Source organism: Cavia porcellus, unplaced genomic scaffold (genome assembly GCF_034190915.1).
Source record: "Cavia porcellus strain 051 isolate PalLab524CR breed Dunkin Hartley unplaced genomic scaffold, mCavPor4.1 scaffold_17, whole genome shotgun sequence".
Lineage (NCBI taxonomy): Eukaryota > Metazoa > Chordata > Mammalia > Rodentia > Caviidae > Cavia > Cavia porcellus.
Window position 1 is genome coordinate 31,577,776 of NW_026947500.1, and position 27,549 is coordinate 31,605,324.

Genomic DNA, 27,549 nt, shown 5'->3' on the forward strand with positions numbered 1-27,549 from the left:
GTTTACCGAGGGAGTGGGCTCATGGGTTAGCTAGGTTCTGAAAGGAGCAGATTGTAATTGTGTCCCCCTCACAGCCCCCCACTCCGGACAGTGAGGGAGGGAGGAAGGGAGCTGGGTGTTGGGGTTTGAATCGTTCTTTATAACCATTCTGAGCATCAGTCTGTTGGGCTGGCATCAGGTTCTGGCAGGATCAAGACAGTTGGCTGCTCCAGGTCCTCAGTCTGTCCATGTGAAAGGTGTGTGTGTGTGTGTGGGGGGGGGGTGACGGCACGTTAGGGCACCAGGTAGGAAGATAGAGATTTTGAGCCATGTTAGGGGCAGCAGTGACAGGGTCCAAGGGCGCTTGAGACCTGACTGCTTTCTGCCCTCCCTCCTTGTCCCTGGAATCCGTGTCCCCACTCTCTTCTCCATTCTAAGGGAAGGGACTGAGGTCCTCGGATATGGGGCTCAGGGCGGTCAGGTTTGGGTTGGAGGTCAGCCCTGAGCAGGAGGTCCCAGCACTCATCCATCAGTTACTGGGGTTGGAGAGGGCGGGGCTTTGGCTGAGGAGGAGATGAGGGGACTGAGAGGACTTTGCTAGGGGTTCTTTTGGGTTTCTTCTCCCTCTCCTCATGGAACACATAGTGTCTGGCCATGGTATGGCCATCAGGGGGCTCCAGGGGCAGTGACCTTGTGGAGTTTACCTTTTTATTGTCCTCTGTCAATTTCTTTTTAAAAAGAAAAAGTCACAATTTATTTACTGTAGGCTTATTTTTATAGCAAAAAGCAAGGGGAGCATTAAATGAATTATGATACATTGACCCTCTGTCAATTTCTTTAAAAAAATTTTTTTTAAATTAATTTTGGGGACAGGGATTTCCTTTGTTTCGTGAGACAGGATCTCTTTATGTAACCCAGGCAGGTGCTCAAATCACTATGTAGTCCTCAAATGCGTAGGAATCCTCTCACCTTTGCCTCCTCGGGATTACAGGTGAGCACCACAGGGCCCACTCCCAGCTAATTTTTGCCTCTGGGTTTCTTCTGAAATATGAAGCAGGGAGGGAGAAGCCGGGGGTTGGGGGTGGGATCACATGGCACAGTCCTCGAAATCCTGCTAGATTTCTTTTAGTAGCCACCTGCAGCCCGCCCACAAGAGGGGTCACCAGGGTGCTAATGCTGCTCATCAGAGGCAGGAGTAGACATGTCACAATCTTCCAAGCCCATCGGCAAATGGGACAGATGTCATAGGAGGCACGGTCAGGGGGTCAGAGGGATGGGTGGAATCACGTGGAAAGCAGCACAGGTCCCAAGGTAGCACTGACCAGGGAACCTGTGAGAAAGGGCTATCACAGTCCAACTGACAGCTGTGTGGGAGTATGTATCAGAGATGTTCATAAACATCTCTGAAATCTCAGTAGGAATCTGTATGCTGATTTCTTCTTCTTTGTCCACAGTAGTAACCTGAGGGACAGCCTGCCTTGGGTTGCAGCAGGCTTGCACTGCTGGGCACTGTGCTAAATGCATTACATTCATTATCTGTAATTGTGTGTGTGTGTGTGTGTGTGTGTGTGTGTGTGTGTGTGTAATGGCTTTTGTACCGAGCTATTCGGTCCCCATCCTGTTTTCTGAGACAGGGCTTCCCCAAATTGCCCAGATGGGTTCAAACTTAGAATCCTCCTGCCTCGGACTCTTCAGAGTGCACCACTACTCGCAGCTCTCCTGTGCTTAAAACTATTCTCTAGGGCTGGAGGTTTAGCTCAGCGGCATAAGCGCCTGCCTTGGAAGCAGGCAGTCATGAGTTCAATCCCTGGTACCGATAAAAAGGAAAAAGACAAAAACAAACAAACAAACAAACAAAAACACTATTCTTTGAGGAATTACAGACAAGTGAATTGAGTGAGCCTCCAAGAGGCAAAGTGACTTCACATGGTCATGCAAGCAGTAAATGGCAGAGCAGGAATTTGAGCCCAAGTGCAACTGAAGCTGGGTTTGGGAGAAGCAGTTAAAAGCTGAGAGTAAGGAGATGACATTGCTAGGTTCTTTCTGGTTTCCTATCTTATTATTATGCAATTTTTGGAAAAGCTTATAATTATTTTCTTCTAAATTATTTATCTCTATACTACCAGAGACAAACTGAGCTCCATTTTTGACTTAATAGAAGGTGATCGGAACTTATCTCAGGGTTTGCTGTTGAATATGCTGCAGGCCCATTTATTCTAATTTTATAGCAGAGCATACAAATATTATTATAATAAATGCCTTAGCAATTGTTATCTTTTTAAGTATTTTCCCAACTTCATCTATCTTGATTACATGTAAAATTTTGGGTGGTTTTTGGTCATATTTTACCTTTTTTGCGCGGTGCTTAGCATTTCTCTAACTATTCTACTTATTTCTTGCTTTATTTCATAAACACTTCATTTTTGAACTCGTCTATGAGGCTCCGGAGATATCGCTTTACGTCTATTGGTGCCGTGTCTGATACTGCATGTTTTCTGTCTTCATTCTCCTTTGCATTTACCTTTCCTGGATCAGTGTTCTCAGGATTTGGGACTAAGGACCCTTTCTTATTGCTCCCTCTTCCCATACTTTTTGTTCCTTCCATACAAGTGTATATAGGAGGCCCAGTTTTTTTTTTCTCTTTGTCTGTTACAGTTTGTTTGAACCCGTCGACTAGGTGTTCCCACCCACTGCAGTGGTACTAGGGAGACACAGACCTGGGCAGCCTCTGCTGGGCCTGCCCCTCCAGGTCACAGGTCAACCTACTGAAGGCTTCACTGCTAGGGTGCAACGCCAGGCACAGGAACCTGGTTTGGGCTAGCCTACTGGATCTTAGTCTGCAGCGTTACCAGGCCAAGCTCTCCACACCAATCCCGCTTGAGAGGGGAATATGCGACTAAAGTCACTGCAGCGTCCTCTTCCGGTTAGTCTGCCTGGTCCCAGAATGTCCTCTGTTGGAGCCACCTAGTCCATAAAAGGGTCCCCGTTCCTCTCACTCACCACAGGTCGATGCAGGGCTTCCCGCCAGTCCCGCTCTTAACTCCGTTTGGCTCGCTGATTCCCGTTCTCAGAGGTTTCACCTCTCTCTCCCTCCTGTGTTGATTGGGATGCAGCAGCGGCAGCAGGAAATTCAAATCGGCTTCCAGAGGCATGGGTTCCAGCTTCTGTGCTGAGATTTTATCTGTTCCAGTTATAGCATCGGGATTGCATTTCCAGTTGGTTTCTCTCTGCTTAGTTCATTCTTGGGTCGGCAGGGTATATCTCCCCTTGCTTAGGACTCCTCACACTGCATCATTCCTAGATTCTAAGCTGGCAATCTCAGAGAGCCTCCGTAGCTGTTGTTATCTGTCTGCCATTTTCTCCCGGAAGTCCTGGTTCAGAAGTCTCTTCATTACCGTCTTGGACCTGAGCTCCACTCTTGCAGATAAATATTTGTTTCTCTTTTCCTGTTTGGCTCAGAGGGTCTATTTTACCTTTTTTATGTGACAGAAAACTGTCTCACAATTTTATGAAGTAAATTTAGGTGTAAATACGATTCTGCTATAGTATGTGCATTTCATGTGTTGCTAAGAAGTAACTGAGCCAACAAAACCTTGCAGAATTGAAGACAATATTTTCCTAAGCCTTGTTAATTAAAATTCAGATAGCACTTTTATGTTCATAAAAGTTTGTTTATTTATGCATGAGTCCAGGACTGGGGATTGAACCTAGGGCCTTCACATTAGGATACATCCCCAGTCCTTTGTAAATTTTGAGATAGGACCTCGCTAAGTTACTCAGGCTGGACATGAAATTGTGATCTTTCTGCCTCAGCCTCCCAGAGTGCCAGGATTATAGGTGTTACAACTTTATTCAGCTATAAACATTCTTACTTAAAGTCTGAAGTCATGAGATTTCCTTTCCTTAAATATCTGGACCAAAATAGTCCTACAACTGCTATAATGGTTTTATTATTAGATCCCCCCATCTGAGAGACAGCACAATCATCATGGCAGTGGTTCAAAACTGTGCCCTGATAATGCACACCTCCTTCTTCCCAGAAGCCCCTGTGGCTTCTCCTTCCCAAAAGTCTGCCAAAGCTCAGGAATGTAAAGATTTACCCAAGCCCCTGCACTCTCACAATAAATCAGCTCACATCAGCCACCAGAACCCTACTCCCATCAGAGCCTGTATCAGGCAGAACCTGCCCTTTGTCTGCAGAGAGCCAACACAGCCTTCCTTGTGGTGACTCACTCCATTAAACTCTTTTATTAACTACTTGCCTCCTCTCTTTAGTATTCCATGCTGCTCTAGATTGAGTACAAAGTTTCCCACTCAATCAGTTATAACCAATAGTAAGTAGTATTTTTAGAAAAAATTCACTAACATGAGACAATTTTTAGGGCAGCATTTAATCTACACTTTTCCCTCACCAGAAAACACTTGTTATATGCCCTCTAAACAAATAGAAGTTAGCCAGGCCTCCTGGTTCACATCTATAATCTGAACCACTCAGGAGGCTGAGACAGAAGGATTACAAGTCTGAGGCCAGCCTGAGCAGTTCAGCAACACCTTCAGACCTTCTCTCCAAATTAAAGAGAAGCCTCAGCCTTGAGGGCCAGAGTGTTTTCCTGGTATGAGTGAGGCCTCGGCTTAGTTTGAGTCCCAGAACTAAACACACACATGCACACACATACAGTTTGTTGGCTGTAAGTGTAGCTCAGTGGTTGACTGCTTGCCCAGCCTGCAGGAACCCTCAAGGTTCCATGCTTAATATGGTAGAAAGGAAAAAAAAAAAGAACCAGATATATAATCCCATCTACTGAAGAGGCTGAGGCAGGAGGATTGCAAGTTTAAAGCTACCTGTGCAATTTTGTAAGAACTGGCCTCAAATTTTTTTTGAAAAGATAGGTTTTGTTTTTGTTTTTGGTACTGAGGGTTGAACTCATGACCTTGTACTTGCCAAGTGGATGCTTGTGCCACTGAGCTAAAGCCCTGTCCTGAAAAGGTAGTTTTTGCTCATTATATAAATGCCCTATCTTGGAATGATTTCCCTTAAGTTTTAAACTGAATGCATTTATTGAGGGTTTATATTTGCAGGTTTTATAAAAAATCTCCTATGTTTCAGAAAAAGAATAAATATAAGGCTGTATAATTATATTTGACATAATGGCTCTCTATTGATAAGAATTTTATTAACTATTAGATTTAAAAATTTTAGAAAGCTAAATTATCTGATTTCCTGATTTTGAACAGTTTCTTGAATTAAGAAATCAGTTTTAAATAGCTTTGTGATTTTTATGTTGAATTAGTGGATGTTTGTGGTGGTTGTTTTTCGTTTGTTTGTTTTTGGTGATGGTGATACTATGGATTGAAACCATGGCCTTCACACTGAGCTAGATCTTGGCCCTTGTGTCTTTTTGCTAAGTCACTAAACTGCTCTGGCTTAGCCTTGAACCTGCCACCCTTCTGCCTTAGGCTTCCAGAGTACTGAGATTCCAAGCATGTGGCACCTAAGCCCAGAGAGTTGACTTTTAAACAGTTTGATGTCCTAGTTTATAATAGAATATTGGTTTCTATAAAGAAGACATGTCTATCTTTCCGGAACCAGATTTTATTGATGACATGGAAGAAAAAACTCCTATTATCTGTGAAGTAGTGTCCCGGCCCGCGGGTAAGTCAATGTAGACGCTAGAGGGGGAATGGGGATGAGAAGAGATGCGAAGAATGGAGACAAGACACGATTCTGATCAAGTCTCATTTATTCAAAGAAAGAGTAATGAATATATAGGGTATTGGGGGAGGAGGTAGTTGGGTTCTGAGCCGTCAGCAGGTAACTTAGCAACAGTGGCAAGGCCGAGGGTTATAGGGTAATTCAAATCTCCTGTGCATGTGCTCATAAGGCGGGATGATTAACCTAATCCCTGAATGGGCCAAGCAGGCTAGGCAAGGAGAGGAGCTTAACTACCAAACCTAACTCCTAGAGGGGGTTAAGGTGGCTGCTGCCTGCAGATATAAGGTGGCAGCCAATTACAGGGCTTCCCACAAAGTAAAAATGGCATCAGAGGAGCAGATTGCAGAAAGAAAAATGAAGATGCTAAGTGGAGAGGCCAGCAGTTGCTTTATGCTCAGTGGGACTGAGGGCAGCCATGGAGTATTTTTATTTGGCTTCATCATTACCATTTAAGTAAATGCCACTGACCTTTTGTATTTTTACTGGTGTTTGTTAGGCATTCCAGCATGTATGACATTTTAGATGTAACTTCAGTATCATTTCTAAAGTTGGAAACTATTAGTAAGTCTTACTACCACAATTACTATTCATAATGTCTCCCAATAGCTGACTGTACCTTTTTCTTCAGGAGTTGATGTGAAATAAAAACAACTTTAAACCTTATAGTAGTACCAAATAAATGGCTTATGTAAAGCCAAAACAAGGAATACTATTCTTTGGTAGCTACTGTTTCTGTGTTCTTACACTGTTATCATAAAATATGAAACTTTTAATTATAAATTTAAGCAGATCATGGTGACACATGCCTATAATTCCAGCACTTGGGAAGCTGAGGCAGGAGAATCACTGCAAGTGTGAGGCCACCCTGGGCTACATAGTGAGTTCAAGGCCAGCCTGGACTACATAACAAGACTGTGTCTCAAAAAACAAAACCCCACCAAACGAACAAAAAGTAAGTTTAGAATTGATAGCCCTCATATTATATTGTCAGTATAAAAATGGGATAAGAAATTTCCTCAAAAACAATGGGACAGCATCAAGACCAAATGCCTGCTCTATTGATTTGAAGATGATCTTACAAACTAGCTGATGGCCTACGGATAGGTCTTCCTCATTGCCTTTACTTGATATATGCCTTGGTCTCTTGTTTTAGAGGTTTTTTTGTGCTGCACAGGCCATCACATGGCATCTTTTCCGGTGGCTCTGAGTGGGCTTCGCAGTGTGAGTCTGTTTTGCATTGTGACAATTGTCCTACCAGTACCACACTGCAGTTCGGTCAGAGGCTGGAGGTCAGCAACACTGCTCTGATTCCAAAACCAGGGCGCTACGGATAGACCTGCTTGGAATGTGTTCGTTGAGGTGGGGTTAGACAGCCAGTCATGTCAAAGAGCATGTGGAAGAAGGTTAGATCCCAATGAGATTTCCTGTGTATGAGCATCTCACTGTTTAAACAGGGTATCAGACAACCACAGCTTACAGGAAAGATTTAACTTGCTCACAGTTTCAGTCCCTGATCTGCTGGCCCCTGGGCAGGAACATCACACAGAAAGGCCTGGCACCCAGAAACAGAGGAAAAATTCTTTTTGCCAGAGTAATCTTTCATAAACCTTTTGCAACTGGCTGAGACCCTTTGCATGTTGCTCAGTCTATGGTTACTTACTCTTCTGTTTTGTCCTATATTACCTATTGGATACTAGTTTACCCTTAAGACAAAGATTTATATATATATATATATATATATATATATATATATGTATATATATATATATATATATATGTATATATATATATATATATATAATACTAAAGATTAAACTAAGGCCTCTTACATGCTAGGCAAGTGCTGCATTGCTGAGCTCTACCCACAGTTCTTTATTTTATTTTTTTGAGGAAAGATCTCACATATTTGCCCTATGTGGCCTCAAACTTGAGCAGTCCTCCTGCTTCAATTCCCTGAGTTGTGAATACAGGCCTGCACTCAAACAGGGCTTAAACATTTATTATATCAAAATTCTTCCTCAGGCAAAAAGTTTGTTCCTAAATAGTTGGTCACTTTTCTTGTTATACTCATGTAAAACATCAAGGCAAATCACATAAAGCTAAATATTTCCAAACATGTTTGATTTTCTTTATTGTTTGTGGTAAAACTCAGGATGATGTTTATATATTTCTAAGAAAAACTAAGATACTCTCGTTATTAGATTAGCTTGTAGCTCTGTTCAATGTTCTTGTAATCTACATGTAGACTGGACTACATTTCAGATTCTCCTAGTGTTATACCTTGGTTTGGATGTCCCCCCAAAGCTTCATGTGGTCATGGGGGGACTTTTTCAGAGGTGACTGGATGGAGAGTGTGTGATTCATTCATGGTGCAATGCTAGGATTAAGGGTTCTAAGATTAAGGGTGTGAGTGTTACTTGCCCTAAGTACAGGAGCCTGGGTACAATATAGGGGACAGAAAGAGGCTTGCTGCTAGTTACTTGTAACTGGTCACTCGCTTGCTTTTGCTGCCTTCTGCCTGTCATGCCATGGACTGTTTCTCTTCTGCAATGCACCTCTATGACACCCCTCTGCCGTACCACCCTGCCTTGGAGCCAGCCAACTCTGAACTGAAACCTCTACAAACTGTGATCTAAATAAACCTCTCCTCCTTTAATTTTGGATGTCAAGCCATTTGGTTTCCTCTAATATCTGGCTAACACACTCCACCCAAGAGAACTTCTCAACTTTTAAAGTCTTTTTAGCTAAAGCTGAACAACTCCATGCCCTGTTCAAGGGCTAAGCCTCATGCCTGTTATGTGGGCCACAAAGAAAATTGACCCAACTACCAGATGCCGTAAGACATGGTTGAATACAAACTAAGGCAAGGTATTGATATTAGAACTAAGAAACTCGACTCTCTCTCTGTCTACTGAGATCTCTGACCCCCTAATTCTTTCTTGCTTATGCTTATTTTTTCACTTGATGAGACAATGGTATAGTTAAAATTTCACAGAAGCGCCTATGGGTTACTTAGTGGAATTCTTTAGACCTCCCCAACATTCTCAAGGCAACTCTTGTTCAAATTATAGTCTCATTTTTCATACAACTCTTTTAATTAAACCCAATCAAGGAACATTAAATGATAGAGTTGTTCTAGATTGGTGGACATAGTGGCACATACCTGTAGCTCTAGCCCTCTAGGAGGGTGATGCAGGAGGATCACAAGTTCCAGTTCAGCCTAGGCAATTTAGTGAGACCTGCCTCAAAAGAGGGCCATGTGACGGTCCTGAGTTTAATCTTCAGTATGGGAGGACAGAAGGAGTTGCTTTAATTACCTATTAGTTAAACAAGAAAAAAATGTGTCATTGCCAATATTACATTACCAATACGACATGTTGTGCCTGGATAAATCCCTCTGAGGAAATGGAGGATCAGCTGTAAATGGTAGGTGAACGAGTCCACGGGGAAGTCTTGCATAACTCTCCACAGTCATTTGATTTTTTCAGCTAGTTGCCATTAATGCAAATTAGGTTTGTTATGATTTTGGTGGTTTTGTTTTATGTCGTTTTCATTTATTTCAGGCCACATCCATAGTGACCCACTTTTTCTGACCCACCTCTTACAGTAAGTTAGCTATAAACCCCAGTAATCCAATCATCTCTTAAAAGCCCTGCCTGTGAACACATGAGGTGTTAGGGGGATATTTAGATATAAGCTCTAACGAGAGAGAAACTCTGAAGCTTTAGAAAACAATAATGAATTTGAAAGGATAAATTTCCTAGATAGCAAATGGCTAAGAATTTTCCAGTTTTGATAATAGACGTAAATCCTTAGATTCAAGAAGCCCAATATACCTTTCATATATTAATGTAAAACTGCAGGAAAAGAAAAGAATCTGAAACCACCTGGAGAAATATGACAAACCATCTACAAAGCAACGAAAATGAGATATCATTGATGTCTCAATAATAGCAATGGAAACCAGAAAACCTTGGAGTAAAGTTTTCCATGATCTGAGAAAAATAGCCTACCAACTTAACATTTTATAAATGGTATAGCTGTTTGTCAAGTGAGTTCAGGCTGGGTGTGGTGATACACAGCTCTAATCTCAGCAGTCTGGAAGATGAGGGCAGAAAGATTGAAAATTCAAGCCCAGCCTGGGAAATTTAGCAGTTTAACAAGAATTTATTCCAAAATAAGCCAAGGGCTAAGGATATAGCTCGGTACAAAAGCTATGGGTTCATTCCCCAGTATTCCCACCTCCAGATAGAGTGATAGCAAAACATCCAAGTACGTTGTGCTTGTCTGTAAGCCCAGCTATGTAGGAAGCTGAGGCATAAAGATCTCTCTCTCTCTGTCTCTCTCGCTCTCACACACACACATATACACACACACACACACACTTTCAATAAGCCAAAAAGTATAATTTATTGATAAAAGGTACTTATTAATGAAAATTCTAAAGGGTGTTTTTCAAAAGTAGAAGAAAATAGGGAAATGATTCTGAGGTAGGAGATGGGGGTTGGCTGGGAGACTGAACATAACCTGTCAATCACAAAGATCCAGACCTGAGGCTGCAAACAGGAGGTAACCGTGTGACCTGATCCAGAATGAGTATGACTGTCCATCATGGCCAGAATATGTGAGCAGAGCAACTTTGAATAGACCCGATTCTAAAAAGTTATAAAGATGGTGGCCATTGACTTTGCTGCTACATACTGTGATCTTAATTTTCTGCTAGGCTCTTATCTCTTTAGTGGCCTGTTCTGTTTGTGAGTTTTATCTCTTTTTGTTCTTCTCTCTTCTTCACTTTCATTTTCTTCTTTTACTTAAAAAATAAAAGGTTGTGTTTAACTGTTCTTCAGTTGTCCTGGCCAATTCTTTGGGTGGGACAGAAAAGGCCTGGAATCACTGGACGTTGCATCCTCCAGCAATAATGCTACATAGTCTGATCTATAAACAGGACTAGGGAGCAATGATGTTGATGAATATGTGGCTAAATCTAAAGAAAAATTCTGTAAAATAATATTGGTGTGGGGGGGGCAGAAAACCAGAGCTAAAATGTTGGGCATAGTAGCATTCTCATTGACACATGGTGATCAAAATTAAAATATTCAGGGGTTGGGGATTTAGCTCAGTGGTATAAGCGCCTGCCTGGCAAACGTGAGGTCCTGAGTTCAATCCCTGGTACCAAAAAAATAAATGAAATTAAAATAATCTACAGCTCTTTTATACTTATGAGATAAATGCATTGATTAATTCTAGACTTTGTTGACAAAGTGTGTTAAAATAGAGTGATCACTAAAAGAAGAGGTAAAACAAATATAAGTCAGAAGAACCATATGGAATGAGTATTAAGTAAGGGGAACAAAATGGAATGAAAAAACAAAAAAGTCCAATGTGCAGGAAGAAAGCAGAATGCAAAACAAGGCCCCCAAGTGCTATTTCAGCAGCACATATACTAAAATTGGAACAATACAATTAGCATGGCCCCTGCGCAAGGGTGACACAAATTCATGAAGCGTTCCATGTTTTTATAGAGACAGTGCTCAAAAGGAAAGAACAATTTGGATAGGGGGAAGGAGGGGGAAGACCATATGTATATAGGTACATATTATATATGTATGTATATGCCAGATAAATAGCTATGCTGCTGATCTGTTAATTCACCCAAAAGAACAGTTTGTGTTTTCATTGTTTGTTTGATCATTTTTTTCGTGCCTAAATCTTGTAACCTGAACAACTACTTCTAAAATAACAACATGTAAGATATTAATTAATATTAATCTCCTGATTCTTTTGGAAATTCTGTATATTTTGTTTTGCTTTTTTTAAAATTTAAAAAAAAACCAAATGATAGAACAAATAATTGACAGAAGCAAAGTCAAATAAATTAGTGATCACTATACATGCTACTCAACTCTGTAAAAAGCAGAACTTAACTCTATGTAAAAAAAACCCTCTATATAAAGAATTGTATTTTTTAAAAAGCAAATTCACTTGAAACTAAAAGACAAAAAAAAAAACAAAAAACAGATTGAGAGTAAAATCACAAGACATAATGACACCTAACCCTGAGGTAGCTACTTTAATGTCATATAGAACAGACTTGGAGGCAAAAAAAAAAAAAGTATTAAAGGAGGTCACTCCATGTTAAAATGTTAATTTCACCAAGCAGTTATAACAATTCTAAATTTGTATAACCTTCCTTGTCTCTTGATGAATACTCTATCTCCCAAATTTAGAATATCCCAGGACTTGGTTCCTAGAACTTTTCCATGACAGTCTTTTCTTTGGTGATCACATTTAGTTCTATGGCGTTCAATACCAATTATATACTAACTCTGCAGCCAACACCTCTATTGTGAAAGTTACATCTTCAGCCAAAGCCTCTGATATGAAGTCTAGACTCATGAAATCAATAGTCTACATGACGTTTCCTTTTTGGTATTTAATAGTATCTCAAATCGACTCCACCTAAAATTAAGCCTTTAGTCTTATTCCTCACATATCCTCTTCTCCCAGGCTTTCCTATCCCAGATAAAGGCAACGCCATCTTTTTAATCGCTTTATGTCCAAAACAATGGAGTCCTCCTTGATCTGGCACTTCCATCTCAGATCCCAGCAGTAAGTCTAATAAAATTCTTTCCTATCTTCCCTCCTTTTTCTCTTAAGATATTGGGAATTTTCATTAACCTTTGCACTAAGTGACATCCCCAATCACTTTTAAATTTTAAGATCAGGCGTCACCTCATCATTAAATTGCTTGGATTTACAATCCCCTTGTCTCCAAACTCCTAGAGTGCTGGGAATGCAGGTGTGTGCCACCATGTCTGGCTTATTTTATTCTTTCTTTCTGGTTTGTGTGCCACCATGTCTGGCTTATTTTATTCTTTCTTTCTGGTTTGAGACAACATCTTGCTATGCAATCCAAGTTTGCCTTGAACTCATCATGCAGCCCAGGCTGGTCTTGAACTTGTGATCCTCCTGTCTCAGCTTCTGGTTTACTGGGATTACAGATGCGAACCCCCATGCCTGACTGTTTTTTTTTTTTTTTTTTTTTGCTTTGCTGTGAGGAGTCACCCAGATGACTCTCCTTGAAAAGAAGAGCGACTATTTCCATTTTGGATAAATTTGGCCCCATCTCCAGGGACTGGAGAGCTGGCTAGACTATTTCTTTGCCCCTTCAATTGGCTTTAAGCAATGTAAATTGGGCTGGCTGAGGAGCTGATGTGCAATCTCTGAAGCAAAGCAACAGGTCAGTGTTACCCCGCCCAGTGACTCCTCAAATACATGGTTGAGCCTGGTGGGATGGAGAGCCTTTTTCCACGCTGTTGGCTAGGACCAAGCCTTGAGAAAGAGGCTATGACTTCCCAGGGCAAAAGGATTGTATATCAGAATTGAAGCACTGAGCCTAGATTATTAGACACTACCTCAGCTGTGTTATGCAGATTACTCTCTCTGCATTTCTTACCCTCTGCATATCGCAAAGGTGATCTCATACCTTCTACCTAATCCAGCTCATGGTAGAGATAGCAGTCATGTATTGCCCGCCATTCTCAATGTTACTGATCCCCAAGCCATTCCCCTCAACGTGAATTAATAAAACCTGGGAAGGGCTCTGGGTCAAGGCCTTTGTTCCAGTGAACCATCATCTTGGCTAGACTTAGGACCCCTTGGCTCCCCACAGCTGTATATATGTCTTAGTGTCTTTCTTTTCACTGTGCGTTGCAATGGATGTGGTTGATTGGAATTAACTCACTAAGATTCAATAACTTCTCCTTGGGATTATAATTATAAACCATCCTGGATTGAGACAAGGACAGGAAAGCATTGCCTAGACTTTATCATTAATTTGTATCTTTGAAAGAAAGGCAAAATTGGATCACTTCTCTCCACCCTTGTTGTCGCCACCCTGCTCCACACTACTGCCATCTCTGGCCTGGGTTATTGTATTTGTCTTCTATTGCTGATGCTCCTCCTTCTGCCTGTGATCTCCTCTACGCTTGCCCAGATTCTCCTAGAAGCTGATGCCAGGACAGGCTGGAATGTACACATGATTTACTATGGAAGATCCCGTGAGACAGAATGGGATGGGAATCAGGAGAGGCTTGTGAAGCTGCTAGACTGTGATCTGAGTCCAATCTGGAATGAAGGCAAGAAGGAAGGTGGGTTGGGTGCCATTGGAGCAGGCTTCAGTATAGTTATGAAAAGCTGAGCAACGCTGTTAGGGGACCTGAACCAAAGCTTCCCATCAGAGGAGTTCTGTGACGCCTAGGAGTGGGGCTGCCTCAGTTTCTCTCCTGGGCTCAGTCATCCACTCGAGAACAGCTGCGGCTTCAAAGTCCTCCATCTGGGGCCCGCAGTGAGTTCAGCTTCCTGCATTCAGCCATCCAGGGTGCTGGCCAGTGACCAGTGTCTTCGCCTCTCCCGTCTGTTCTCCGTAGTAGTGAGCGCCATCCTGCCCAGATGTAGTCAGATCCTGTCATTCTTCTGTTCCAAGACTTCCTACATGTGGGTTTCCCACTACTTGAAAGATGTGAGCTTGCCAGACCTTCAGCTCCTAAACCGAGGCACTGTGGGTAGACTTGGGTCCTCTGCTCTGTGAGCAGTGGTTAGAAGGTGAGAAGACGTTTGCTTCTTAGATGTACCACTCGACAGCTTTGGATTTGAACCAAAGACCACAGCATGCAAAGGAGAGTGTGTAGACACACACCACACTTACCTTTCCAAGGAAAGAATGAGGGAAGCATGCATGTGTGAAGGTTTCTTGAGGGAAAGATCCAAAGATTTGTTTATATCCCCGGTTTGAATCCAGGGCTAACACGTGCTGTGACAAGCGTACCACGCCACAGCTATACCCCATCCCTTTTCAAATTTTATTTTGGGACAGGGTCTTATTAAATTGTTCGGGCTTGGACCAGGAATTTAGCTCAGAGGTTTAATTGCCTGCCAGGCAAGTGCAAGGTTGTGAGTTCAATCCCTGGTTACAAAAAAAAAAAAAAAAAAAAGTTGCCCAGGCTGACCTCTGACTTATAACCCTCCTGCCTCAGGCTCCTGAGTAACAAAGATTAAAGGGAGTGTCATCATACCCAGTTGGAATTTGGGTGTTTTTTTTTTTTTCACTACTGGGATGGAACATAGGGGTGCTTCACCCTTGAGCTATACCTCCAGACCTTTAAAAGTATGATTATTTTTATTGTGAGACAGGGTCTTGCTAAATTGTCCAGACTGGACTCAAATTCTAAATCCTCTTGCCTCAGTTTCCTCAGTGGGGGTTACCAGTATGTATCACTATACCTGCTCAACCAGGGACTCTTAAAATTGTAAGTAGTTTGGAGTTTTTCTCCTAGTCGCCTCATCATTACTCCTATAGGCAGTAGATAATTCTATTTGGAATTAGCAATCAAACAAAGTATAGGAACAAGAGCTGTATGATGACATGGTTCATTCCGAGGGTGTGTTTGAAACATCTTATAGTATCAGAAAGTAAGGAAGTGCTGAGAGTCAGTGGGGAAAAAAGTGGAAAATTAGTGGGGCACAGGATCTAGTTTGAAGGGGTTCCCACTGTTTAAATGTTGGTTCTTTGAGCACCAAAAACAAAACAAAATGAAATAAAAATCAGATAGATTATAATTCATTAATTAAAGACAACAAAAAATCCATAAACCAGATGTGGTGGTGCACACCTGTAATCCCAGCACTCTAGGAGGCTTTGGCAGGAGAATCCAAAGATTGAGACCAGTTAGAGCAAGTTAGAGAATTAGTAAAAGAAAAAGTTTATAAAGAGCTGCCTGGCAGCCCAGGATTTAGCTCAGCAGCACAAGCACTTGCTGGCAAGCGCAAGGTCATGAGTTTGATCCCTGGTACCAAAAAACCAAAAAAACCAAAACCAAAAAACTAGTTCATGGTAAAATTTTAAAATGTATATGCTATTACAAAAAAAAGAAAAGCAGCTTTTAATAATTCATATAATAATCATCAATATGGAGCCTGAGGCATTGTGACACATTCTATAATCCTTAGTATTCTAAGGAGGCTGAGGAAGATGGATTGCTGAGAGTTGAGGTTAACTTGCGCTACATAATGAGTTTAAAAGCGAGCTGGAGGGCTGGGGATTTAGCTCAGCGGCATAAGCGCCTACCTTGCAAGCATGTGGTCATGAGTTTGATCCCTGGTACCGATTTAAAAAAAAAAGCCAGCTGAAACAACAGAGCAAGACCCCATTTCCAGAAAAATCAATAAATACTAAGATAATTAAGTGGATGGCTGTTGGGAAACAAGACACTCATACAGTCTCAAGGTAGCACTTCACAGAATAATGATACTTATAATATTTATTTGTTTATTCGGTGGGACTGGGGATTGAAACTAAGCCTTTGACTGAGCAACATTCCCAAGTCCTTTTTTTATTTTTTATTTTGAGCCGGGTTCTCCCTAGATTGTTAAGTTGCCCTGACTTGGCTTCAATTTGAAATCCTCCTGCCTCAGGTTCCCTGGTGCTGAGATTACAGGTACATATCACCATGCCTACCAGAATACTTTCTAATTATAAAGGAAAAAGATACCTTTATGATAGAGAAAGTCAGGAGAGTTTAGCAAAATGAATGAAGCAAAATGACATGAATCATCACCTGTGTCAGGGAATCCCCAAAGTCATCCTGGGGTTTGATAATTCACTTGAAAGACCAATGAAACTCAAAAGTGTTGCTATACTCACAGCTCTAGAATATTTCAGAGCAAGCATATAAATTACAATGATCATCTAGGGGCCAGGAATATTGCTCAATGATACAAGCGCCTTTCTGGCAAGCACAAGGTTATGAGTTCAATCCCCGGTACCTAAAGTGAAATAAAATAAAATAAAATAAGCATCTGGGAGTGATGGGACACTGCTATAATCCCAGCACTCTCTGAAAGGCTGAGGCAGGAAGATTGAAAGTTTGAGCCCACCCTGGGCAACTTAGTGACTTTGTTAAAACCCTGTCTTAACATTTAAAGAAAACACAAAAAGGTCTGGGGATGTAGTTCAGTGCAAAGGCACTGGGTTCAATCTCTAGTTTAAAAAAGAGAGAAATATCAAAAGACACATGGAAAAACCAAGCATGAGCTTTTGGTCTCTTCTTCCAGAGGGGTCACGTAAATGGCTTGCTTCTTCATGGGATGACATGAATAAAATGCTGCTGCCAAAAAAGTCCCCCCCCCCAACCCCGCACTTGGTGTCCAAGGTTTCATTGAAGGCATTTGTCACACCCCCAATCTCCAGGCCACCAGAGGTCAAACTTACTGGGATCTCAGGCATGTAGGAACAGGGGTTGGGCTGGGGCCACAGCTCAGCAGTACAGTTTCAGTGGTGCATGTGCAAGACGCTGGATTCCAAGGATATGCTTTCAGGGATCACTGCTATCATTTGTTTACCACATGAGAAATTGTGGACATAAATGATCAGGCTGCTAGAGTATGGGTACCATGGCTTATGTCTAGGTGTCCCCCAAAACCTCATGTAATCCCGGGGAGTGCTTTTTCAGAGGTGGCTGAATCTACAGCATGTGATTGATTCATAGTGGAGTACTAGGATTAAGGGTGGGTGATTACTAACTCAATTCACTGACTGGTTGGGCCCTACTCTAATTACTGTAGCCAGGATACAATATAAGAGACAGAAAGAGGCTTGTCTTGTCTCTTGCTTGCTTTGCTATCTTCTGCCTGCCATGAACTGATTTTCCTCTTTGATGCCCCTCTGCCAAGCCAACCTGCCTTGGAGTCAGCTGAGTATGGACTGAAACCTCTACAAACTATGAGGTAAATAAACCTTTCCCCTTTGAGTGTCAGGTCTCAGCAGCAGGAGATAAGCAACTAAGACAATGGGTGAGGTCTAAGTAAGGCTCACAAAGACACTTATCAGGGAGGACACTGAGAGCTGTCTCCCAGGAGCAGATCAAAGACCAGGTCTTTCTTTGGACCATACAGAATCTGAATAACCCAAATCCAGTTGAAATAACCCTGTACTGCATATCTCATTGAAAAAGGGCTCAAATCAACAACATAGCATGCTGCTAAAATATTTCTTCTATGTCTAGTCACGAGGAAACCAGAAGAAATAGTCAGATTGATTGACATGTGGCAAAACAATAGTCCTGCCTTTTAAAAAGTGTCAAATCTGTGAATAAAAAGGGGAATGGTTCTACATTAGAGGTGACCCATTTTTCTACTTTCTGTTCCTATGTTTTTAACTACTTTAGATGCTCTATATGTGTGGAATCAGACATTTGTCCTTTGTGAGTGATTTATTTCACTTTGCAAAATGTCCTTGAGGTTTTTTTATGTTCTGCAAGTACAAGATCTGCAGTTTTCTTTAACCTAGAACAGTTCATCTTTGTAAACTTTAGTGTGTGTGAAACTTTATAAGATTCTGCATAATAATCTCTTTTTTGTTTCTTTTCTTTTCTTTTTTTTTTTTTTTTGAGACAGGCTCTCACTATATAATCAGACTGGCCTTGAATTTAGAAATTCTCCTGCCTCAGCCTCCCAAGTCCTGAAATTACAAGCATGCACCACCATGCTCATCTATAATAATCTGTTTTGTGCCTATACCATGTTTTTCTTCTCCATTCATTGGTCAAGATTAACATTTGACTAGTTTCCATCTCCGTTATTGTGAAAGACACCAGGATGAACATAGATGTGCAAATATATCTCTTCTAAACACTGCCTGCAGTTATTTTAGATGTATACTCAGAAGGGCTAGATCATATGATGATTCTATTTTTAATTTTGAGAGGAATCTCCATTCTAGCTCTCTCAATGGCTGTATAATTTTACACTCCCAAAAATGGTACCTAAGTGGTCCAATTTCTCTACCCTCTTGAAAACACTTGTTTTTCCTAATTGTTGATTCTGACAATGGTCATCCTAATCAGTATAAGAAGCTGATAGCTTATTTTAGGTCACAATTTGTGCTTTTCTGATATACTAAGTATTGTTAGTGTGTGTGTGTGTGTGTGTGTGTGTGTGTGTGTGTGTGTGTGTCTATAGGTTTCACTGGGGATTGAACACAGGACTTTGTAAATGCTAGGCAAGCATTCTATCATTAAGCTGTCTCCCCCAGCCCTTACGCATCATTTTTTGTATGCTTACCGGGCCTTGTGTATCTTTTTTGGAGAAATGTCTATTCAAGTCCTTTGACCATTTATGTATATAAGTATGTATGACAAAATCTCCCTAAATTGTTCAGTGATCCCAGAGTGCAGGGATTATAGGTGTGTGCCACCACACTAGGTTTATGATTAGATCTTTAATTCTATTTGAATTAATTTTTATATGTAGTGCATGACAAGGAAACTTCATTCTTTTACATGCAGATATCCAGGCAATTTCTGGTTTTTAAATTTCTTTTTACTGCATGTCAATCAAAGCTCTGAATTAATATCATAATATACTGATCACTGAGGGTGTGATAGCAGTCTTCCAGGGATTTTTCTTGTTTTTGTTTTGGAGACAGGGTCTCATTATGTAGTTCAGCTGGCCTGTACTCACTATAGAGCCCAGGCTGGCCTCAGACTCATGGTGATTCTCATGCTTCAGCCCTCCCATGTGCTGGATTATAGGCATGCATCACCATGCCCAGCTGCGAAATTTTGGTTTTTTGGGGAGACTGGGGGGACAGGAGTCCTGCTATGTTACCCAAACTGGTCTAGAGCACTTAATCCTCCTGCTTCCCAAATACTTGGGATAATAGGCGCCAGGAGAGCAGTCTTTTCTTGTCTTTCCAATTTTACTTGGTAGCAAAAGTTATCTTGGTTTGGTTATATAAAAGTTTAGTATGTGTGAATTTTCTCTGTAAATATATTTGAATAAATCAGCGGCAAGTACATTTTCATACATTTATAATTGTGTAAAAAACAAAAAAAAATTTTTTCTGAGCAAGGCTAATGGTTCTCAGAGCTCATATATTTAGTTTGCTGGATAAAAATAGAAATAATAGGATGAAGAAAGTCATTTATCAGTTAATTTGCTTTCCAAAACTAAAATGGTAATAAGAGGGCTACATGTTAAAAAACCACCAAGCACAGCCTCCTGCCACGCATGTGCTAAGTATTCCCCCGAGCAACACAGGAGATTTGTCTTAAGCCCTGTGATAGAGGTAGCCGGGAGCAAAACAAAAGGTACCAGGATTAACGTAATGAATGCCCTCGGATTCAAGAATATGGTGTCCTACGCACGTACAAACATAGATCAGTAGCGGATTTAGGGAATCTCTATTAGACTGCACCTGTTGGCATCCTGGGTGAATCCAGCCCTTGTTTAAGGCTTCCAGTTGGAGCTGGCAGTTGTTGTAGAGATTACATTATTTAAAGCCTTCAGCTGGCTCGTGTAGGCAAGCAGTAGCTTAGAAGACACTTAATCTATTTTTTAAAATCTGTTCCTAAGTTTGCTTTGCTCAGCCTGTAAGACTCCGTGTACCACCCACCTGCCGCATTCTGGAATCTTTTAAATTTATCCAAGGGGAAAAGGTCTTTGTGAATTATCTATATTTTAATATAGAAATATGCTTATTTTGAGCACAACATATCTGTAATAAATCAATCATAATCTGCTAAACATCCAAAATGCACTGTTTAAATGTATTTTAGAAGGAAATGACTAATTTACCCATTTCCACAGCCATCTTTTATATCTTTATCTTTAATTAGTGTTAGAGGAGCTTTTCATAATAATACTTTTTTTTAAAACAAAAACATTTTGATGTTAAAGGCAGCACCCTCTATATTACATAACTTGGTAGCACATGGCAATATGTTTAGCTTCTTAGAAAATTACTAGAATTACTTAATAAACTTTCCTATGCCTTGAAGTGACCTGACAAGGGATATGGATGACAGCTTCTGGATAACTCTCAAGAAGAGGATTTACCAGGTTAATCTACTTACATGTGATTAACCTTTACCTAAAGGACCAGCATTTATTTTTTCCACAGTTGAAAATTATAGTCACTATTTTCTTACTAGAAAACTTTAGCCTGATATTATGTGCATTGTTTCTTTGAATTTATTAGGTGCGTGCTAGGTTAATATTTCTGCAAAACAATAGACCATGTTTCCAGTATCACTCACTGTCTGAAGTTATGTTTTTTTTGGTGCATCTAAAAAAAATAAAACTTCTTTTTTCTAAATCGTGGAATCTGAAGTGAAGTAACTATGGTGCTCACCTATTCTTATTTTTCTAGAATGTACATGTAGAATTTGTGAAGCAGCTAAAAAAAAGTATGAAATAGATATTAAGCACTGAAATGTAAAGAACTAACTAAAATTTCTCTTTTACGAATCATGGGATTTCATTGAGCACGTGGCAGACTGAGGCAGGAGAGCCACCATGAGTTTGAGGCCAGCTTGGGCTACAAAGTCAGTTCAAGGCCAATGTGAACTGCATAGTGAGACTCTGTCTCAAAAAAAAAACAAACAACAACCAATCCAAACCAAAACAAAACAAAAAAACCAAAAAAACAAACCCACAAGTTCTCTTATTTGTGAAGCTAATAAAATTTATTGTCTTCTTTCTTTTCCTCCTTAAGACTTTTCATTATTTTTAGAAGCTTATTTTAGGCACGATGAAGATGAAGGCAAAAATTTTAGATATGTAGGCAGAGGAAGAAAATAAATTTAGGACAACTGCTTCTTAAATAGAGAAAATAATGGTTGAGCTATTTTAGTGTAAGTTTTTCCAAGGCTACAAATATATTTGCAAAGACAAGTAGAATATGATTTTGTACTAAGCAGCAGTCTTTGGAGAGCTGATGTGGACAAATTAAACCAAACAATAAACATTTATACTAGCTCCATGACTGACTTTTATTGGATTTCTTTTTTAATCGGGCAGAATTCCATCATCCTTTCTCCAATTTGGTTGCTTTAAAAATGTGATCAGTGGACACCACCCTAAGGGCCCACAGGAGAGACTAGGGCGCCCCAGCTCTGTCCCCACTCTGGGCCTCTCCCTTGGGGTCACTTTCTCATCTGAGGGTAGCTTCAAGGGGTCAAACGCTCATTTTTCTACTCACAGCTGCCACCACCTGCTCTGTTTCCTGGGGTTCCTCCCCCATTTTGTCCCACCCAAGACTGGCTTTGGCCTCATCCACTTTGTTTAGCTTCCCCTCTTCCTTTCTGTCACTGAAAATAAGTATATGTCTGTTTCCACGCTGGAGGGACAGAGGATTGGGACCTATCTACAATCCAGCCATGTCTGTCACAGTCTATCCCCATGAGCCTGATTTCCCTTAAAATCTGTAAAGAAGTTAGTCATGCTGGTGCACATCTATGATCCTGGCATTCTGGGAGGGTGAGCAGAACTTGCTGTGCAACCCAGGCTGGCCTTGAACTCCAGGTCCTCCTATCAGCCTCCTGAGTACTGGGATTACAGGTGTGCACCACCATGCCTGGCTCGTGTGGGCTTTTAAAGGGTGCTATCTTTAAATGCATGAAAAAATGTTCAACATCACTGGTCATTTGACAGATGCAAATTAAAACAACACAGATACCACCTCACCCCAGAAAGAATGGCTAGTATCAAGAAATCAACCAATAACAAATGCTGGAGGGGCTATGGGGAAAAAGGAACCCTTCTCTACTGTTGGGAATGCAGACTGGCGCACCCACTGTAGAAATCAATGTGGAGATTCCTCAAAGAACTAGGACTAGAGGTCCTATTCAGCCCAGCAATTCCCCTTCTGAGTATCTTCCCAAAAAATTAAAAACAACACACCACAGTGATATATGTGCACCCATGTTTATAGCAGCACAGTTTATAATAGCCAGATCTTGGAAACAACGACTGAAGGATGCATAAAAGAGATGTGGTATTTTATACAATGGAGTACTGCTCAGCCATAAAGAATAACAAACCAGACACTTTTATAGGTAAATGAATGCACCTTAAGAACATTTCATTAGTGAAATAAATACACGTATAGACATCCTATTGTTTCATTAGTGTGACAAGCTAAAAAAAAAACTTGTGTATGTGTATGTATTTGTATATAAAAATAGTTAAGATAGTTATATTACTGATTTCTCTGAGTTCACTGAAGAGAAAGACTTGCACTGGTATTGTTCGGACAATCAAAGGCAGATGTCTTGTGCCCTGAGTGGATGATTTGGGGATGACAATATGTATTATATGTACCAGTATTACCCTCTGATTGACATACTTTAAAATTTTGTTGTAGTTTTTTTTCTTCTTTTTTTAAATCTATGAATAAAATGGATTTGAAAAAAATAAAGGGTGTTATCTAGAGTCAGAAGTAACCAGGGGTGGTTTTTTTTTTTTTAAGCAGAATCTCGCTGTGTAGTTCAAGCAGCCCATGAACTCACTATATCCCTTAGGTTTACCTTGAACCTAGAGGCCTGACTCAGCCTCCCAAATACTGGGATTACAGGAGTGGGCCACCATGCTTGATTTGAAGTAACTGATTTGAGGTTGCATTTTCCATAAATTAGAAGGTCCAGTGCGGCACCTTCTCCACGTGGGCTCTTTGAACTTCTGTTATCACTCCCTCTCCAGAGACCACTGGCAAACCATCTGTGGCCAAAGGCCAAACTCTCTCCCAGGTCAAGATGCCCCCAGCTTCTCTTTACTCAGTTGTGGATTTGCATCTTGGGTTTCTCTTCTTTTCCTCCTTCAGTTTTCATTATCAGGGCTTTTCATTTTTTCTGGAACTGACCTGGTGAATTCCTGGTACACTGTCTCTGGCAACTTCACTTCCCCCACAGGGAAGTCAGACTAAGTGACTTCAGGTGCAGAGGCCATCTTTTTTTTCAATTTTTTTTTTGTTGTTGTTGCATTTTTTAGTTTTCTTATCTACAATGCCAGAATGCTGTCCTCTAGCCAGATGTGATACACGCCTGTAACCCTAGCACTCAGGAAGCTGAGGCATGTTGATTGCCTTGAGTCTGAAGCCAGCCTGGGCTCCATAGTGAGTCCAAGGCCAGCCTGAACTACATAATGAAACTCTCTCTCTCTCTCTCTCTCTCTCTCTCTCTCTCTCTGTCACAGAAAAACCTAGAACATTGTGCTCTGAGTAGTGTGTGTACATCATCAAGTTTTGCTGTTGATGATAGTAGTGGCGATGATTACGGCTTTGGGGCATAGGCCTTGGGCCTTGCAGTGCCATGATATACCAGTGACCCTGTAGGGGGATGGCATGGTGTGATGACCCTCCCTGTGGACTCTGGAGCCAGATCTCCTGTGCTCAAATTCTGGTCTTGCCACCTTCTAGCTGTGTGACCTTGGCCAACTTACTTAACTTTTGTGTGCCTCAGTCTCCTTCACCAGTCAACTGTGAACCAGTGACAAGACTTCCTAGGGCAGTTCTAAGGCTTAAACAAGTTAATATTACTAATGAACCTGGAACAGTGTCTGACAGTAAACACAACAGTGTTTATTGAACAGTCAAAAAGTGAATTGTAAAGTAAATGGCTGGTCTACATCTATCCTCTTTGGCAAGATTAATGTATTTTCATTTGAAATGGGTGAAAAATATTTTCATACCTGGCTTGTTTTTTACTTTTTGTACATTCATTTTTACAGATTAAGACTTAACTAACATCCTAAGAGGGGACAGTTAAAATAAATCATGAATTCATGGTTCACTATGCAACTGTTTAAAAGAATGGAGTAAATATATACATGCCCAGCTGTATTACAGAAGAAAGGTGGGGTAAAACAGCATGGATGATATGTGCATGTATACTTTATGGAACAATTTTATCAAATGGATCACATTCAAAACATGTCACAAAGAAGGGTGAGCTCTGTGGTGTGCGCCTGTAACCCCAGCCACTCTGGTGGCAGGAGAATCTCTTGAGCCCAAGTTTCAAGGCCAACTTGGACATTAAAGCCAAATCCCCAACTTTAAAAAATCAAAACCAGTGGCATACATAAAGACAACTTTATTATTCTTTCACCTCTTCTACACAAATATTGTGTAGGTGCTTCAGAACCTTGTCGGTCATTTAGGTAATGAAAAGTCTCCTGGACACTTTCGTTTCCAATAATAGTTTCACACCTGAATTATATTCACTAGTCGAGCAGAGTTATTGAAACTCTAAATCCCCATAGAAATGAGAGCTCAACCCTTCTTTCAGGTCCACTGTGCTCTCAGCAGGAGGCAGGGGCAGGCCGGGGTGCCTCCCCTGCTCCCTAAGCAACTGTGGGTTGAGAAGATGGAGAGGTAAAGGCAAGGTCTGTGTTGGGTCCCAGCGGGGCCTTGTAGGAGCAGAGACGCTGTTTCTTATTTCTTTCTGTCTTCGATGCTTTTCTCAAAGATTTTCCAGCTAGGAGCCTCTGGTTGCAATTCCGGGGAGGTGGTGGAGGCTTCTCCCTGGCAGGCCGCTCTGCTCCCCAGCCTCGGCCCTGGGCGTGCAGAGGTTCATCACACACGTGTTTTCCTGGGCATCCAAGAAGCCCTTTTAAGAAGTCCTTTTATGGCTCATTTCAGGGTGGTTTTTGCCCATGAGTTCACTTGACTTTCAGGCCAGTGCAGCTCATTCCCTGGGAAGCCTGGCTCTTCCTGGTGGTTGTCTCTCTGAGGCCTTGAACCATGGCTGGTCACCTTAGATTTCCCACGTGTTCCTCGAATTTAGGAGATCATTAGGAAAACGGGAAAGAAGAAACAGAGGTCTGAGCTTAACAGAACAGGTTTATTGCTGAAGGAACCTGAGAAATGCTGTTCTGGCACTAGTGACTAGGCCAGCTGCTCCCTACAGGCTGTGGGGTCTCCCGCTGGATTATAGGGAGGGGGTGTCCAGTGAGAGGGGCTCCTGGCTGCCTGTCAAGAACAACAAGGCTTGAGAGAAGCCCAGCAGCCATGGCTGCCTGAGGAGGACGAAGCCTGGGAAAGTGCAGAGGACCAGCTGCCACCCACAGCAGCACAGAGAAGCTGTGGGCCAGGGCACCGCTGAGAGGGATCCTGGGTCGGGATGGCTCTCCAGCCCCATTTCAGAAGTAGTGGTTTTGAAAGTTTCTTTGGGGTTTGAGGAAAGGAGAAACACCCATTGGAGACAAAATACTCAGGGATGGCACAGTCCTCTGTACAGAAAATACTCCTCTTCTGACTACTTGGAGAGCAACTGAGGTTTGCAGAGTTAAGTTTGGATTCTTGGCATTGTTAATTCCTGTTTGGGAGAAAGCCACTACATGATGTGACTGTGTTTCAAAACATCCTAATCCCGAGAATATTTTTTCAAGGGCACCTGCCCCTGGGGGACTGAGAGGCTGCAGGAGGGGGATGTAGATAGAGATATTTTATTGTTTGGCTTCTGGTACCTTTTAAATTTTGTATCATATGCATTTATTTCCTGTTCCCTATGTGCAGTGATCTTGCCCTAAGAGGCTTTTTCTTGTATAGAGCAAACAAAAACAAAATACCACCTCCCCACACCAGGAAAAGATACTTGTTTTAAAAGCAAAATTATAGCTCAAGGCATAGAGTGATGAATTAATGGAATTATGTAAGTTCCCTAGGCAAGAAGGGCATTTTGTCCTCAACTTTCTACATATATGTATGTTCTGTTTTTGGTTTGTTTTCTAACTAAATCATATTGTTTCAGATCTTCATTACTTACATCTGCCCTTTTGGTATCACAAAATGGATAAATTATGTTTGATTTGGCTTTACTTAAATCCTGTGTAACAAGATTTTTGAATCATGGAAGTGGACAATGGAACGGAGCGTTAAAAAGCAGTGTGTGGCTGCCCCCAGGGGTCATGGACAACGTCCTCCTCCGTCTTCATGGCTGCCAGGCAGGAGCCACTGTGCAGCAGTAAAACCTTCTGGTTTTTGTCATGCGTGCGTTTTGTTTTCTTCTTTTTCACCTTGAAAGCAACTGCAGAAGATAAACTGGAACATCTACTGTATTATATAATCCAGTGCCAGCTTTTGTCCCTGCCTGCTGCTTCCCTTTGGGGAGGACTCAGTGCTTCTTCAATTCTCAAAAGAAAAGCCATTCTCTGACTCGTAGAAAAGATGGACTGAATGGTTACATCATAAGACACCCAGTACAATTTTTTAAAAACCCCATGAAACACTCCTGTTTTCCCCTGGGCTGTCAAAATGTCTTCCGTCAAAATGTCTTTCACATTTCCAACAGAGGACATTTTAAGTATTCCAGCTTATCAATTTTTTCAGTTTTAATGCTAAAATAAAGAAGGTCACATCTCATTACAGCCTTATGGTGCACCAGCGACGGATGACATTAGGCATCTTTTCATGTACTTATTCTTCATCCATCTACTTGGGTACCTGTTCATTTCTTTTGTGTATTTAAAAAATGGGTTGTTTGGGCCAGGGATTTAACTCAGTGGCATATGTTCCTGCCTGGCAAGCACAAGGTCATGAGTTCGATCCCTGGTACCAAAAAAAAAGAATTATTTTATCAAGTTTTAAAAGTTTTCTTCATGAATCGTTCTTCAGATAAATGTTTTGCAAATGCTTTGGCTCACTTTTTCATTCTTTAACAGTGTCAGTGGCAGAGCAGAAATTTTTCATTTTACTAAAATCCAGTTTAACAAAGTTTCCTTCCATGGACCGTGCCTAAAACTTGTAACCAAATTCAAAGTCACTTAGAAAAACATGAGCACATTTTCTTTTAGAAGTTTTGTGGTTTTTTATTTTACATTAGTTCCATGATGCATGTCGAGCTGATTTGTGTATTGAGATTCTGTGTTGTCATTTTTTTTTGCATATGCATATTTGCTTGCCCTAACACCAATTTTCTCTGTTGAGACCAGAACATATATGACCATGCTATCTCTTTTAAATTAGTACATGTTTGTGATACGAAATAATTGCATTCACCTTGGGGAGTTGGTATGTATACGTA

At 41.1% G+C, this 27,549-nt stretch overlaps 1 pseudogene; it reads left to right on the forward strand.

The window, feature by feature from the left end:
- Positions 1 to 11,112: 11,112 nt before the first annotated feature.
- Positions 11,113 to 11,210, forward strand: LOC111755220 (U6 spliceosomal RNA; annotated as a pseudogene).
- Positions 11,211 to 27,549: the final 16,339 nt, after the last annotated feature.